This window comes from Tiliqua scincoides, chromosome 5, assembly GCF_035046505.1.
Source record: "Tiliqua scincoides isolate rTilSci1 chromosome 5, rTilSci1.hap2, whole genome shotgun sequence".
Classification (NCBI taxonomy): domain Eukaryota; kingdom Metazoa; phylum Chordata; class Lepidosauria; order Squamata; family Scincidae; genus Tiliqua; species Tiliqua scincoides.
In genome coordinates this window covers 79,427,514-79,443,854 of record NC_089825.1, presented here as the reverse complement: position 1 = coordinate 79,443,854, position 16,341 = coordinate 79,427,514, and positions in this window count along the sequence as shown.

Below are 16,341 nucleotides of genomic sequence, written 5' to 3'. Positions count from 1 at the left end.
CACTGAAGACAAGCAGACCCCTGACTTGTAGATAATGTGTCAGGCAGGGACATAAGGTGGGTGAGGAGGCAGGTGAGGCAGAGCCTCCCAGCTGGAGTCCTATGAAAAGCACTGCCGCTTTGTGAGGCGCCCAAGCACCCACAACCCATGCACAGAGCAGGGAGGGAGGGAGTGCAAAGCACAGAGCGAATGGGTTGTGGGTGCTCGGGCGCCTCACAGAGCAGCAGCGCTTTTCATTGGACTCCAGCGGGGAGGCTCTGCCTCACCTGCCTCCCCACCCAGCTCACTTCCCGGGTGTCAGAAATGCTAAAGCTCAATATGAGCTGAAGCTGATGATCATGGATGCAAAGAGCAATAACAAGGGGGTTAAGTATGTTCAAACAAAGGAAGAGAAAGAGGAACAGAACAATGGTGAAATGTCTGCCAAAAAAGAGAAGGCAGAACTGCTCAATTTGTAGTTCACATTTGCCTTATCCAAAAAAAGAAGATTGTGCAAATGTGTGTGCTGGCCCATTAGGTGAGAGGTGGAAATGTGTACCATCACACAGGATTAGTGTAAAGCAGGGGTGCCCAAACCCTGGTCTGGGAGTCATTTGCAGTCTTCAATCCAGCCTGCAGGGAGTCTCCAATGAGCCTCTGGCCCTCTGGAGACTGGCTGGAGCCCATGCTGGACTGACGCAACTACTCACAGTGTAAGGACCAACTGTTTACCCTCTCACCAAAGCTGCAGGCTGAGAGCTCCCTCCACTGCTTGCTGTTTCAAATCTGTGAAGTAGCAGTGGCAGCAAAGGAAAGTCCAGCCTTGCTTTGCGAAAGGTCTTTTATAGGCCTTGAACTATCGAAAGACCCTCATTCATTCACATAAGTTCTATCTCTAATATTTTCATTTATGTAAATTTATTCAAATTTTAAATGTAAATTAAATCTTTTTTTCTTGGCCCACACCTTTACCCCTGGTGTAAAGAGATAGGTCTGCAGGTTAAGATTGAGAGACTGCTGGTTAAAAAGTACTTAACTGGCCTAAATGTGTTCAAGTCATTGGCTCAATGAACTGCAGCCTGGCATACTAAAATAACCTCTCAGTTATCCTCCAGAAATTCTAGATCAGGGGTGTCAAACATAAGGGCAGTGGCATCACTAGAGTTTGCATCACCTGGTGCAGGAGGCCAGTGCATCACCTGAATGATGGATCTCTTCCTATGCAGTAGGTGGGACAACACCCTGAGTGGTGGGCATGGTGATGCATCATTTCCCCACTCCTGCATCATCATTCTGCCCCGCATCATTAACATTGTACCTTTAAATTATATCATACACACAGCCTAAATGTATGTACCTATGTATTTATTTCTGGAAAAATGAACAGGATCAAATACACAAACAGTGCAACACTTGATGAACACCTCCAGAGCAGGGTTACCAGATACAATGGAGAACAGAGTGCCTATACCGTTAACCATTGTATAGAAGAGGGAAGTTTGGCAGGTGCAGCTCATTAAGTCCATGCTGAGCTGCACCTGCCAAAATGCCCTCTTCTATACAATGTCTATCTCCATTCAAACAGGTTGATTACAGTATTTAACTCTACAGTAGCTTTGCTGTAATTTAACTAAGGGTGCAATCCTAACTGTGTTCTAGGCTGGCACAAGTCCCTTGGGCCAGCCCAGGAGGGTCACAAATGTGCTTCACATTTGTGGTCACAAAAAAAACACGTTTGTGCTTCCTTGGGAGTCAGCTGGGCTCATTGCACATTCCAAGAAACCACTCCTCATTATTGGAAAAGGTATTTCAATTTTATTGCTGCTGCATGGTGTCATGACGGCAGGCGTTGCCCAGGGAGCCAGCAGGGATGCGCACTGGCCCATGGAAGCTGCACCCAGCCTCTGACTTGGGGAGGGAGAGTTGTGTCGGCCAAGCTTTCCCAATACAGGGGTCTGGGAATGATGGGGGGAGGCAGGAGTGTGGTGCTCTGTGGTGTGGGAAGCACAGGCAGAGGACAGGCAGGCATGGAGCAGGAGGCAGGGCTGGGACCTGGTTTTTATGCCAGATCCCAACCCCACTCCCTCTCAAACTTGCACCACCTCCTGAGGTGGCGCAAGTCCGAGGAGACCCATTGGGGTTGTGCTGGCTTACTTGAGGGTAAGGGGAAGAGTTTTCCCTTGCCTCTGACTGAGCCACTTCTGGCCCCAATCTTGCTCTGGATACAGCGCAGGCCTCCTGGCCTGCCTGTTCCAGCACAAGATAGGATTGTGCTGCACTTTAACTCTACAGCAGGATTGGACAAACCCCGGCCCACGGGCCATTTGTGGCCCTTGGGGACCCCCAATCCAGTTCACAGTCTTCAATGAGCCTCTGGCCTGATGGAGACTGTTGAAGCCTATGCTGGCTCATGACCACCAGTCGTGACCGCCAGACACGAGCTGCAGGCCAAGTTAGAGCAAGGCCTTTTACAGTCTCCATGTGTTTTCTGCTTTTCCCTTGGCATATTTTAACACCCCTCCCCTGCATTGCCTCTGAACAACTTGTGTCTCCATATGTTTCTGGCTTGGTCTGTATGTTTTAAGGCTGTTCTTATGTTATGTTCAAGGGGATTCTTGCCTTTTGACTTGAGAACCAGGGAGGGGGAGAAAGTGGGCAGGGAAGCTGGGGGGAGGCAGTTCACAGTGATCACGCTTTCTAACCATATGGCTCCTGCACTGGCGTCGCTAGGGGGGTGCAGGCTGCACCAGGTGACGTGGGCAGGGGGTGCGCCCTGGGGGGGAGGACGTGCTAACATCATGGGGTTAGGAGCTACCATGTCATGCCATACACCGTTGGATGCGGAATGGCCAGCAGAGTGCATTGCAAAAAAACAGGATTGAAATTGCTCCTTTTGTTCAAACGTTATGGCCAAAAAACCAGAAGGAAAAAAATGCATGGAGCCCTATGGAAAGTAAAAGTGAGCCGTATTGCGCGTTTACTCGCGAGTAGGCGTACTTGCCATAGTCCGTTGGAAAGGGCAGGCTGAGAGGAATCCAACGACATCAGAATGGTCCTAATCCAATAGATGCAGCCCCCCCAAAACACCTGAGAAGCTCCCCCCTCCCAGCTGCGAGTCTGAGCCTGAAATGAAGCTGTGTTTACTCGCGAGTAGACGGACTTGATTTATTCTAGGCAGGCTGAGAGGCTCCAAGGACGTCAGAATGGTCCTCATCCAATGAGTGCAGCCCCCAAAAACACCTGAGAAGGAGGTGCTTCCCTCCCAGCTGCCTCCCTCGCAGTCTATGGAGCCCCATGGAAAGCAAAGCAGCCTCACAGTCACGTTTACTCACGAGTAGGCAGACGTGCCTTGGCTGGTGGCCAGGCCAGGCCAAGGGGAATGTGAGGACACCAGAAGGGTCCTGATCCAATGGAGCTGGAGTGCAACAGAAGACACCCTCTCCACCCCCCTAAAAAGAGCAAAAAAGAGGCTTAAATGGCAAGGGGAAAGTTTTCTATTTTGCACTTGCAAAGCCAGGTGGGTCTTTATTCTGATATGCCTGAAATAGAAGAACTTTAAAGGGGGGGCTGGAAATCTCACTGATTCTTTTGGGGGGTGTTATTGCAGGCAGACTACAGAGTAAGCGCCATTGACCACTATGGGACTTACCTCAGAGTAGACATGCATAGGCTTGGGCTCACAGGCTACGATCCTACCCACACTTTTCTGAGAGTAATCCCCATTGACCACAATAGGAGATTCACTTGGTGGAACAGGACTGGCTCCCTCTTATTTAATTATTTTATTTTAATTTAATTATTTATAATTATTTATTTTAATTGCTTGATGATGTCACTTCTGGCCATGACATCACTTCCAATGGGTCCTGGATAGACTGTCATTCTAAAAAGTGGGTACCAGTGCTAAAAGTTTGAGAACTGCTGCAATAAGTTGTTAGTAAGTTGACACAGGGTGTGTGTGTGTGAGAGAGAGAGAGAGAGAGAGAGACTCTACAAGTTTTCAAAATCACTAAAATCTAAAAGAGATTGAATCGAAAAGAAATCTCTCACTAAAAGAGAGAGAGAGAGAGAGAGAGAGAGAGAGACTCTACAAGTTTTCAAAATCACTAAAATCAGAATTTGGAGGAATTTGGAGGAATAAAACCATCATGTTATATATCAATCAATGTGTAATTTAATGCAGAATGCAATGAAACAATCCACATTGAAATATCTGTGTTCTAACAAAAGGTACAGCCAAAAAACTGGTGGGGGCGGGGTGATGGTACATCACCTGGGGCATTGCCCTGCCCACTACATGGGGTGACACGCAGGCCTCCCCCACAGGGTGATGTGAATCCTAGTGACGCCACTGGGCTCCTGTGAGTACCTTTGTTACTTGGAAGAAGAAAGCCTTATTGAATGACCTGAGCAAATGGGACTGCAAATGACGAGAGCTGCAAAGGATCAGGTCATAGTGGTACGTCTCCCAACTGCTGCACATGACCCTCCTCCCTCTTGCGGCTTCTGTCCTCATTCTCATGCAGTTTGTTCCACCCCCTGCTGCCTTGGGATGGGGACATCATCCAGCCCATCATCATCCATCTCAATTGCCTGTGCAGCCCACCCATCCCCTCCTGCCTTGCTGAGCTGGGATGCATCTTCCCTTCCTCCCTATGGGGGGTGGGGGTGGGTTTCATCGTGGTTGGGGTGGGATTGTACAGAGGGAAACTATTGGTGCCTTCCACACTGCTGCCTTCACAGCATGGCTTTTGTTGACAGATGGGATGGGCGGAGACAGCAAGGGAGTGTTTAAAGAGAGCTCCAAAACACACACAACCAGGCAGCAGCCCTGTTTTTTTTCTCAGAGCTGCAGCTGGCTTTTTAAATGGGAACGACTAGAGTCTTTTTGAGTTGCAACACCATTCTGGATTACTTGGAAAGTCTGCCCATTAGGACTCATATTCAAGTTGAGTTGTGGGGGACTGAGACTCATGACTCGACTTGAGTCAAACCACGCTGGATTTGCCCATCCCTGACAGTAAATATAGTGCTCTGCTTTTTCTTGCATTATTATTAACAGTATTTATATACCACTTTTCAACTAAAAGTTCACAAAACGGTTTACAGAGAAAAATCAAATAACTAAATGGCTCCCTGTCCCAAAAGGGCTCACAATCTAAAAAGATGCAAATGAATACCAGCAGACAGCCACTAGAACAGACAGTACTGGGGTGAGGTGGGCCAGTTACTCTCCCCCTGCTAAAAAAAAAAGGAGCACCCACTTGAAAAAGTGCCTCTTACCCAATTAGCAGGGGTACAATGTGGTACATTACAGGTGGTACATTACAATGGGGTACATTGTACATTGAAAAAGTGCCTCTTACCCAATTAGCAGGGGTACAATGTGGTACATGTACAGGCATACATTACAATGTGAACAGCCTCCTCTGTCCATTCCTCCAGCTCAGTGTTTCTCAAACTGTGAGTCGGGACCCACTAGGTGGGTCACGAGACAATTTCAGGTGGGTCCCCATTCATTTAAATATGTTTTTAATATATTAGACTTGATGCTACCATGATATGTGACTGCATTTGGGGAAATATTATAGACCTGTACTTTTAACAAACTACTATGCATATTCTTTTAACAATGATAGTAAAGGAAACTTACTCCTGGGTAAGTGTGGGTAGGATTGCAGCCTAGGATAGTTAAAAATTTTCCTGCTTGATGATGTCACTTCCAGTCATGACATCACTTCCGGTGGGTCCCAACAGATTGTCATTCTGTCGTGGTGGGTCCTGGTGCTAAATGTGTGAGGACCACTGCTCTACCTCTAGTAGCAAGCCCTCTGCTTCCTTCCTTTTTCTCTCTTAGGGGAGATCATTCTCATGAACTTGTTGTTGTAACTGATACAACCTCTATATTTTTTTTGCTAAATATCCATTTTTAATTTTATTTTATTTGTATCTACAGCACTGGAACATTTTATGCTTACAGACTGCAGCTGAATGCCTCCACAACCAATTCATCTTGTTGCAAGGTTGAGAGAAAACAACTCAAGAAGACTCTGTGCCAGGAGCGAAAATTTGCAGGCTGTTTATTCAATTGCATGCAATGGGCACCCAAGGGACTCTCGTCTCAAAGCAATAAGCGCAATCACCAATGGTGGTTTGGCCTTTTATACATTTTCCGGTTCTTTGTCTCAAAATCTAGACATTTCATCTGTAATTTGCATCAGAGGTGGAGAAATATCTGATATGTACATTTCAGGTTACACTTTGCATTAAAAGGTGGGATTTACCATTAAAACATATAAGATTACAAAGTTTCCAAAAACCAGCAGGGTGCACTATAATACCATTTATCCAATACTAAATAACACTAGCATAACTCAAACAGATAGCAGGCTGTTTTGACAGGTTTAGAATAAACATCATTAGCAGGAAAAAGTATCATGAAAGCTATAAAGCACTTTCACACCACTGAGAGAGCAGGGAGGCCAGCCCAAGTCCCTTGGGCTGACAGACAGGTAAGCCCACACCAGCCAAGCCAGGCCGGCGCAGGGATCTGGGGGGGATGGGGAAGGCGGGATGGAGGCATTTCAGGGCAAGGGAATGGTGGGCAGACCTGCAGTTGGGCCCATGGGCGGGTGACAGGTGAGAGGGGGTGGGGCTGGGATCCAGCACTTGTGCCAGTGCCTAACCACAGTCCTGGCTGCTTGGATTTGTGCCACCTCTTGAGATGGTGCAGATTTGAGTAACCCCATTGGGGCTGCAGTGGCTTTATCTGGGATAAGGGGAAAGAACTCCTCTTGCCCCAGGCTGAGCCGCATTTGGCCCCAACCCCATGTTGGATATGGGGTAAGCCAGCCAGCCTCCCCATGCCAGTACAGTTTAGGGTTGGGCTGATAGAGTTATTTGAATGAAAGATCATATATTTTTGTTGAATAACTTCCTGAATTTTCCTTATGACATCAAACATGCTATGTTATGCTGCAGAATTTTACTGTCATTATATGATATAATGTTGTCCATATATCACTATGGTATCATTATTTCAAGTCTCCAGTTGTATGGCATGAAATTTTTTTCCTTCTCTGGAGATGGGAAAAAGTGATGGGAAAAAGCTTCTCCTACTTAATTTCTTCCTTTCATACAGCTGGCAAAGGTCACAAATTCTTGATGTTAATCTTAACACAACATCACAGTAGTATTCTTAGAAGTAATGATCTTAACATAACATCACTATTGCCAAGCTATTAGTCACCCTCAGTATTGAACTGTTACATGTAGCATTATCAAATTATCACAATCATCCTATAATGATATTGCAACAGTGACAATGCTGCCAAATTTTTGCCCCCAGCGTTCAAATGCATTATTTGATTAGATATTGTACTCTGATCACTGTCATTCTCTATCATTCTTTCATTCTATATCACGACCATTTTTAAAATGCATATAACATTGCAAGCCTCCTTAGAATTGCCAGATACCCTTTATATTTGCAACTATATAACAACTATGACAGCAACAATTAATAACTATAACTAACAATATTGTACATACACTTTTATATTTATTATTATGTATTTTATAGTTTTTATGTGTATTTGATACTTTTGTAAGCTGCCTTGGGTGCCCTTCGAGGAAAAAGGTGGGATAGAAATTGAATGAATGAATGAATGACTAACTGACTCCCTGCTAACTGAGCAAAGAGGTACTATTTCAAGTGGTGCTCCTCTTGTATTTAGCAAGGGAAGAGTAACTGCCCCTATTCACTCCAGAGAAGTGCATTTCTAGTGACTGTTTGCTGGTGTTTCTTCTGCATCTTTTTAGATTGTGAGCCCTTTTGGGACAGTACACCGTTTATTTGATTTTCTCTGTAAACCATTTTGTGAACTTTTTTGTTGAAAAACAGTATATAAATATTCATCATCATCACCATCATCAAAGGATCATTCCTTACTCCAGTATATCATGGATCACCTATCTTTCCTTTATTTTCACACTTCCCCTAGTGTAATAATGGATACTCCATTTTCAGAGGCCACAGCTCTCAGTAGCACTCTGGGTCTCAAGCTGGGGTCTTTCTGAGTCCTGATACTGAAGTCCTACAGACTGGCTGGGCTACAGAGCTGGCTAAGAAGATATCTCATCAAGAAAAAATTACAGTACGTCGGAAGTACAAATCTGGGGCATGAGTGAAAAAATCCTTCCACCAATATCTCCAGGACATCATAGGAGGCAAGGATGTTTTTCTTCATGCTCTTGTATAGCCATCATTGAAGCTCCAGGTGAAGTATGGAGAAACCATATTAGGAAGGAGAAAACCCTGTTGTGGTGCAGTGCATTGTCTGGGAGCAACCAATGTAGTAGGATTGATGCAACTACGATTGCACTGATTTGTCTGTGCCTGAAAGGACAGGAGGCCAATGGGAGCCTCATGTAAACCCTTTGAACTGTCCAAGGAAGAGAAGCATAGAAATATTAAAAACAAACAAATGCAGCAGAGTACTGTAACATAAAATGCTTCCAGCCGCCTGTCTTTTATCAAGTAAAATTGATTGTTTATCATCTATCTTTCTTACCAATTGTGCAGAATGCCTTTTGTCCTGTTCTAGGGACAATATAAGAACTGCCTTGCTGGAGCTTAAGTACTTCAATCCCTTTTCCAGGGTGGAAGCAGCCAACTTGGATGCCTCTCTAAAACAAAAAGGTTATGTAGAAAAAGGCATGGAGAGATAGATATTGCCAGTGCATCTGTGTTCCACTGCTATGCCATCACAAAGATTCAACATACTGCAATCTGCTGTGGTTAGACTGCAGTATTTCGGCTGTTGCTTTTAGACCATTTGAAAGGGAAGTGCTGCATTACACTGAAATACATAAAAGACAGCATGTGTGCTATATATGGTTGTTTTTTTAAAAAAGGTTATTCATTGAAAATACAGACTTTTTCTTCTTTAGCTTCTTGTAAACAACTACTGTATACTTAGACGAGTCCGATGTCATCGAAAACACTGAGAAAATGGGAGAGGTTCACAGCATTATTTAAAGAATGTGCTGGATGAAAGCAGACATTACAGTGAGAGTGTTGGCAAGGCAAGATGTCCCCATGGAAACAGCAGTTTGAACAAAAGCAGCAAAGTGACCACTCCATGTTTTTTTTTTTCCCAGAGATATGTTGAGCATATGATCAGAAACAGAACATGTGTGTGGGCGCAGAGAGCTAGTGTGGCAGCTAAAAGCATATTATTAACAGTATTTATATACCGCTTTTCAACTAAAGTTCACAAAGTGGTTTACAGAGAAAAAAATCAAATAACTAATGGCTCCCTGACCCAAAAGGGCTCACAATCTAAAAAGATGCAAAAGAACACCAGCAGACAGCCACTAGAAAAGACGCTGCTGGGGTGAGGTGGGCTAGTTACTCTCCCCTTGCTAAAAAGAAGAGCACCCACTTGAAAGAGTGCCTCTTACCCAGTTAGCAGGGGCATACACTAGGAAGCCACTGGTTCATAGCTCATCTCTGCCATGGACTAATTAGGATGTCACAGCCTGCCCACCCCAAGATGGGGATAATAATATTGACCTGCTTAACACGATTGTTGTAACAATTACTGAGTCAACATATGTGAGACACTTGGAAAAGCAAGTGCTATAAATTCGAAGTATTGTTATATACCCTCTTCTGAATAAAATGTACTTAGGTTTGCTGTTTGAATTTGTGTTTACAATCTAATCCTACACAGTTTGTGGAAGCTGAGGATGTGGACAGGATCCTTTAGAGTGTGAGGCCATCTGCCTGCCCGCTTGGTTCATACCCAGCATGATTGATTAGATCTGTCTGGGAGGGGCTGGCCAAGTGGACAGAGAGGGTAGTAAATTCATCTTTGAGAGAAAGAATGCTGCCAGTGGCATTAAAGCAAGCAATGGTTCACTATGTCTTGGAAAAGCCCTCTCTGGATTACACTTGGGCATTAGGTAATTACTGGTCAGTCTCAAACCTCCAATTTCTGGGCACTGTGGTCAAGTGAGTGGTGGCAGCTCCAGAGGGTCCTGAATATTGTATTGGCAACCTTCAGTCTCGAAAGACTATGGTATCGCGCTCTGAAAAGTGGTTCTGGCACAGCGTCTAGTGTGGCTGAAAAGGCCAATCCGGGAGTGACAATCCCTTCCCCACTGGGAGCAAGTGCAGTCTGTCCCTGGTCTGTCTCCCTGGCTATGGGCCTTCCTTCTTTGCCTCTTTGCCTCAGACTGCTGGCAAAGTGTCTCTTCAAACTGGGAAAGGCCATGCTGCACAGCCTGCCTCCAAGTGGACCGCTCAGAGGCCAGGGATTCCCACTTGTTGAGGTCCATCCCTAAGGCCTTCAGATCCCTCTTGCAGATGTCCTTGTATCACAGCTGTGGTCTACCTGTAGGGCGCTTTCCTTGCACGAGTTCACCATAGAGGAGATCCTTTGGGATCTGGCCATCATCCATTCTCACGACATGACCGAGCCAACGCAGGCGTCTCTGTTTCAGCAGTGCATACATGCTAGGGATTCCAGCATGTTCCAGGACTGTGTTGTTAGGAACTTTGTCCTGCCAGGTGATGCCGAGAATGCGTCGGAGGCAGCGCATGTGGAAAGCGTTCCGCTTCCTCTCCTGTTGTGAGCGGAGAGTCCATGACTCGCTGCAGTACAGAAGTGTACTCAGGACGCAAGCTCTGTAGACCTGGATCTTGGTATGTTCTGTCAGCTTCTTGTTGGACCAGACTCTCTTTGTGAGTCTGGAAGACGTGGTAGCTGCTTTACCGATGCGTTTGTTTAGCTCAGTATCGAGAGAAAGAGTGTCGGAGATCGTTGAGCCAAGGTACACAAAGTCATGGACAACCTCCAGTTCATGCGCAGAGATTGTAATGCAGGGAGGTGAGTCCACATCCTGAACCATGACCTGTGTTTTCTTCAGGCTGATCATCAGTCCAAAATCTTGGCAGGCCTTGCTAAAACGATCCATGAGCTGCTGGAGATCTTTGGCAGAGTGGGTAGTGTCAGCTGCATCGTCGGCAAAGAGGAAGTCACAAAGACATTTCAGCTGGATTTTGGACTTTGCTCTCAGTCTGGAGAGGTTGAAGAGCTTTCCATCTGATCTGGTCCGGAGATAGATGCTTTCTGTTGCAGTTCCAAAGGCCTGCTTCAGCAGGACAGCGAAGAAAATCCCAAACAAGGTTGGTGCAAGAACACAGCCCTGCTTCACACCGCTTCGGATGTCAAAAGGGTCTGATGTGGAGCCATCGAAGACAACAGTGCCTTTCATGTCCTTGTGGAAGGATCTGATGATGCTGAGGAGCCTGGGTGGACATCCGATCTTGGGGAGAATCTTGAAGAGGCCGTCCCTGCTGACCAGGTCGAAAGCCTTCGTGAGATCTATGAAGGCTATAAAGAGTGGCTGTCGTTGTTCCCTGCATTTCTCCTGCAGTTGTCTAAGGGAGAATACCATATCAGTGGTGGACCTGCTGGCTCGGAATCCGCACCGTGATTCTGGATAAACGCTCTCTGCAAGTACCTGGAGCCTCTTTAGTACAACTCGGGCAAACAACTTTCCTACAATGCTAAGGAGAGATGCCATGGTAGTTGTTGCAGTCACCCCTGTCACCTTTGTTCTTGTACAGCGTGATGATGTTTGCATCCCTCATGTCTTGAGGTACTTCACCTTCTCTCCAGCAGAGACAGAGGATTTCATGCAGCTCAGTGACGATGATCTCTTTGCAGCACTTTAGAACTTCAGCAGGGATGCTGTCTTTTCCAGGTGCCTTGCCAAAGTCCTGAATAAAGCAGGTTATATGGATCCCTTCCAATCTGGACCTCTCAGTGGCTTTCAACAGCTTCAATCACAGTGTCCTTCTAGGACAGTGTTTCTTAACATTTGTCTTCTGCCATACCACCTCACGTGATCCACCTATTTGAAGTACCACTGGAAGTAACTGGCAGTGACACCAGATGCAACACAACAAGCACCAGTAAAAGGCTCAGGGTGGACGGGAGGGCTTTTTCTAGCATGAAAAAGCATGCTTTGGAGCCCTGCCTGCCGAGCCTCCTATTGCTGTTTGTTGCGTCACATTCCTGGTGCTGAAGCTGGGCGGCCGGTATCCAGGGGTCCAGTGAGTACCACCAGACACCACCTCAGGTACCACCAGTGGCACTGGTTGAGAAACACTGTTCTAGGATGATTGGCCGAGTTGCACTGTCGTGTCATTCCTGAACCCACTGGCTTTCAAAACATGTATGGTGCATTGAAAATGAATGGGACTTTGCTGAAGGAAGAGGTGCCAGTGTTCAAATCATAGTCTCTGACCTGAAAACCTTCTTAGAAGACTTAGAAGTCTTCTAAGCTGTGTGTTTGAGGGGGGGGGGGGCATGAAAGCAGGGATGTGGTGGGTGGGGAGGCAGGTGAGGCAGTGCCTCCCCACTGGAGTCCTTTGAAAAGCGATGCCACCATGGGAGGCGCTCAAGCACTCTCAACTTGAGGGTGCTTGAGCCCCTCTCACGGGCGGTGGCGTTTTTCAAAGGACTCCAGTGGGGAGGCACTGCCTTGCCTGCCTCCTCACCCACCACACATCCCTGGGCCTGCTAAGTAATGAGAGGGCAGAAAAAGGAACTGTTTTCCATATAAGAACATAAGAACATAAGAACAGCCCCACTGGATCAGGCCATAGGCCCATCTAGTCCAGCTTCCTGTATCTCACAGCGGCCCCAGGGAGCACACCAGATAACAAGAGACCTCATCCTGGTGCCCTCCCCTACATCTGGCATTCTGACTTAACCCATTCCTAAAATCAGGAGGTTGCGCATACCCATCATGGCTTGTACCCCATAATGGATTTTTCCTCCAGAAACTCGTCCAATCCCCTTTTAAAGGCGTCTAGGCTAGACGCCAGCACCACATCCTGTGGCAAGGAGTTCCACAGACCAACCACACGCTGAGTAAAGAAATATTTTCTTTTGTCTGTCCTAACCCGCCCAACACTCAATTTTAGTGGATGTCCCCTGGTTCTGGTATTATGTGAGAGTGTAAAGAGCATCTCCCTATCCACTCTGTCCATCCCCTGCATAATTTTGTATGTCTCAATCATGTCCCCCCTCAAGCGTCTCTTTTCTAGGCTGAAGAGGCCCAAACGCCGTAGCCTTTCCTCATAAGGAAGGTGCCCCAGCCCCGTAATCATCTTAGTCGCTCTCTTTTGCACCTTTTCCATTTCCACTATGTCTTTTTTGAGATGCGGCGACCAGAACTGGACACAATACTCCAGGTGTGGCCTTACCATAGATTTGTACAACGGCAGTATAATACTAACCGTTTTGTTCTCAATACCCTTCCTAATGATCCCAAGCATAGAATTGGCCTTCTTCACTGCTGCCGCACATTGGGTCGACACTTTCATCGACCTGTCCACCACCACCCCAAGATCTCTCTCCTGATCTGTCACAGACAGCTCAGAACCCATCAGCCTATATCTAAAGTTTTGATTTTTTGCCCCAATGTGCATGACTTTACACTTACTGACATTGAAGCGCATCTGCCATTTTGCTGCCCATTCTGCCAGTCTGGAGAGATCCTTCTGGAGCTCCTCACAATCACTTCTGGTCTTTACCACTCGGAAAAGTTTGGTGTCGTCTGCAAACTTAGCCACTTCACTGCTCAACCCTGTCTCCAGGTCATTTATGAAGAGGTTGAAAAGCACCGGTCCCAGGACAGATCCTTGGGGCACACCGCTTTTCACCTCTCTCCATTGTGAAAATTGCCCATTGACACCCACTCTCTGCTTCCTGGCCTCCAACCAGTTCTCAATCCACGAGAGGACCTGTCCTCTAATTCCCTGACTGTGGAGTTTTTTCAGTAGCCTTTGGTGAGGGACCGTGTCAAACGCCTTCTGAAAGTCCAGATATATAATGTCCACGGGTTCTCCCGCATCCACATGCCTGTTGACCTTTTCAAAGAATTCTATAAGGTTCGTGAGGCAAGACTTACCCTTACAGAAGCCATGCTGACTCTCCCTCAGCAAGGCCTGTTTGTCTATGTGTTTTGAGATCCTATCTTTGATGAGGCATTCCACCATCTTACCCGGTATAGATGTTAGGCTGACCGGCCTATAGTTTCCCGGGTCCCCCCTCTTTCCCTTTTTAAAAATAGGCGTGACATTTGCTATCCTCCAATCTTCTGGTACCGTGGCCGTTTTGAGGGACAAGTTGCATACCTTAGTCAAGAGATCTGCAACTTCATTCTTCAATTCCTTAATAACCCTTGGGTGTATGCCATCAGGGCCCGGTGACTTATTGATCTTTAATTTATCAATGAGGTCTGAAACATCTTCTCTTTTAACCTCTATCTGACTTAACTCCTCGGTTAGGAGGGGCCGTTCGGGCAGCGGTATCTGCCCGAGGTCTTCTGCCGTGAAGACAGATGCAAAGAACTCATTTAATTTCTCTGCCATCTCTAAGTCTCCTTTTATCTCCCCTTTCCCTCCCTCACCATCCAGAGGGCCAACCGCTTCTCTGGCGGGTTTCCTGCTTCTAACATATTTGAAGAAGCTTTTATTATTCCCCTTAATGTTGCTGGCCATGCATTCCTCATAGTCTCGCTTGGCCTCCCCTATCACCTTCTTACATTTCTTTTGCCACAGTTTATGTTCCTTTTTATTCTCTTCATTAGGGCAAGACTTCCATTTACGGAAGGAAGCTTCCTTGCCCTTCACAGCCTCTCTAACTTGGCTGGTTAGCCATGCAGGCACTCTCCTGGATTTAGTGGAACCCTTCTTTATTTGCGGTATACACTTCTGCTGGGCCTCTATTACTGTTGTTTTAAGCAGCCTCCATGCACTCTGGAGAGACTGGACTCTTTTTACCCTCCCTTTCAACCTCCTTCTAACCAGCCTCCTCATTTGAGGGAAGTCCGCCCGTCGGAAGTCAAGGGTTTTTGTTAGAGATTTGCCTGGTATTCTTCCCCCAACGTGCACATCAAAACGGATCGCAGCATGATCACTGTTCCCCAATGGCTCAGTAACGTTTACATCTCTAACCAGGTCCTGCGTACCGCACAAAATTAAATCCAGAGTCACCTGTCCTCTGGTGGGCTCCGTAACTAGCTGATCTAAGCCACAGTCATTTAGCACGTCAAGAAATCCGGTTTCCTTATCGTGACCAGAACACAAATTGACCCAGTCAATATGAGGATAATTGAAGTCCCCCATGATTACAACCCTGTCCTTCCTTGTCACCTCCCTGATCTGTTTCCTCATTTCAAGGTCCCCATCAGATTTCTGGTCTGGAGGACGATAGCACACCCCCAGTATTACATCGCTGCTCAAGCCTGGTAATTTAACCCACAGAGATTCTACGGTGGAGTCGGACCCACCTTCAATCTCTACTTTGCTGGATTCTATCCCTTCTTTAACATAAAGGGCCACCCCACCTCCAACACGCCCCTGCCTGTCCCTCCTGTAGAGTTTATAGCCCGGGATTGCGGTATCCCACTGATTCTCCGCATTCCACCAGGTTTCCGTTATGCCCACTATGTCAATATTTTCCCTTGTCACCAGACATTCCAGTTCTCCCACCTTTGCTCGTAGACTTCGGGCATTCGCATAAAAGCATTTATACACGGAATGCCCCAGGATGGGCTGCTTATTCGCTCCTATGTCCCCGCATCCTCTCACTGTGCCAAACTGTCTATCACATCCCATCTCCCTACCTTTCCCAAATTCTTCTCCTACCCTGCCTTTGTCTTGTTGTTCTCTAACCTCCCCATCCTCATCCCATAGGGATGAGGAGTCCCGAACCGGATGCCCCTCGGCTCCTGTCGGCCTTCCCCCAGGGATCAGTTTAAAAGCTGCTCTGCCACCTTTTTAATGTTATGCGCCAGCAGTCTGGTTCCATTCTGGTTCAAATGGAGCCCGTCCCTCTTGTACAGGCCCCGCTTGTCCCAAAACGTTCCCCAGTGCCTAACGAATCTAAACCCCTCCTCCCTACACCACCGTCTCATCCACGCATTGAGACCCCTGATCTCCGCCTGCCTAGCTGGCCCTGCGCGTGGAACAGGTAGCACTTCAGAGAACGCTACCTTTGAGGTCCTGGCTTTCAGCTTCCTGCCTAAAAGCCTAAATTTGGCCTCCAGGACCTCCCAGCTACACTTGCCCACATCGTTGGTGCCGACATGCACCACAGCCGCTACCTCTCCCCCAGCACTGTCTACTAGCCTGTCTAGACGAGAAGTGATGTCCGCAACCTTCGCACCAGGCAGGCAAGTCACCATGCGGTCCTCACATCCGTCGCAAACCCCCCTCTCTATGTTTCTAATAATTGAATCCCCCACTACAAGAAGCCCCCGACCCCCCTCCCGCCG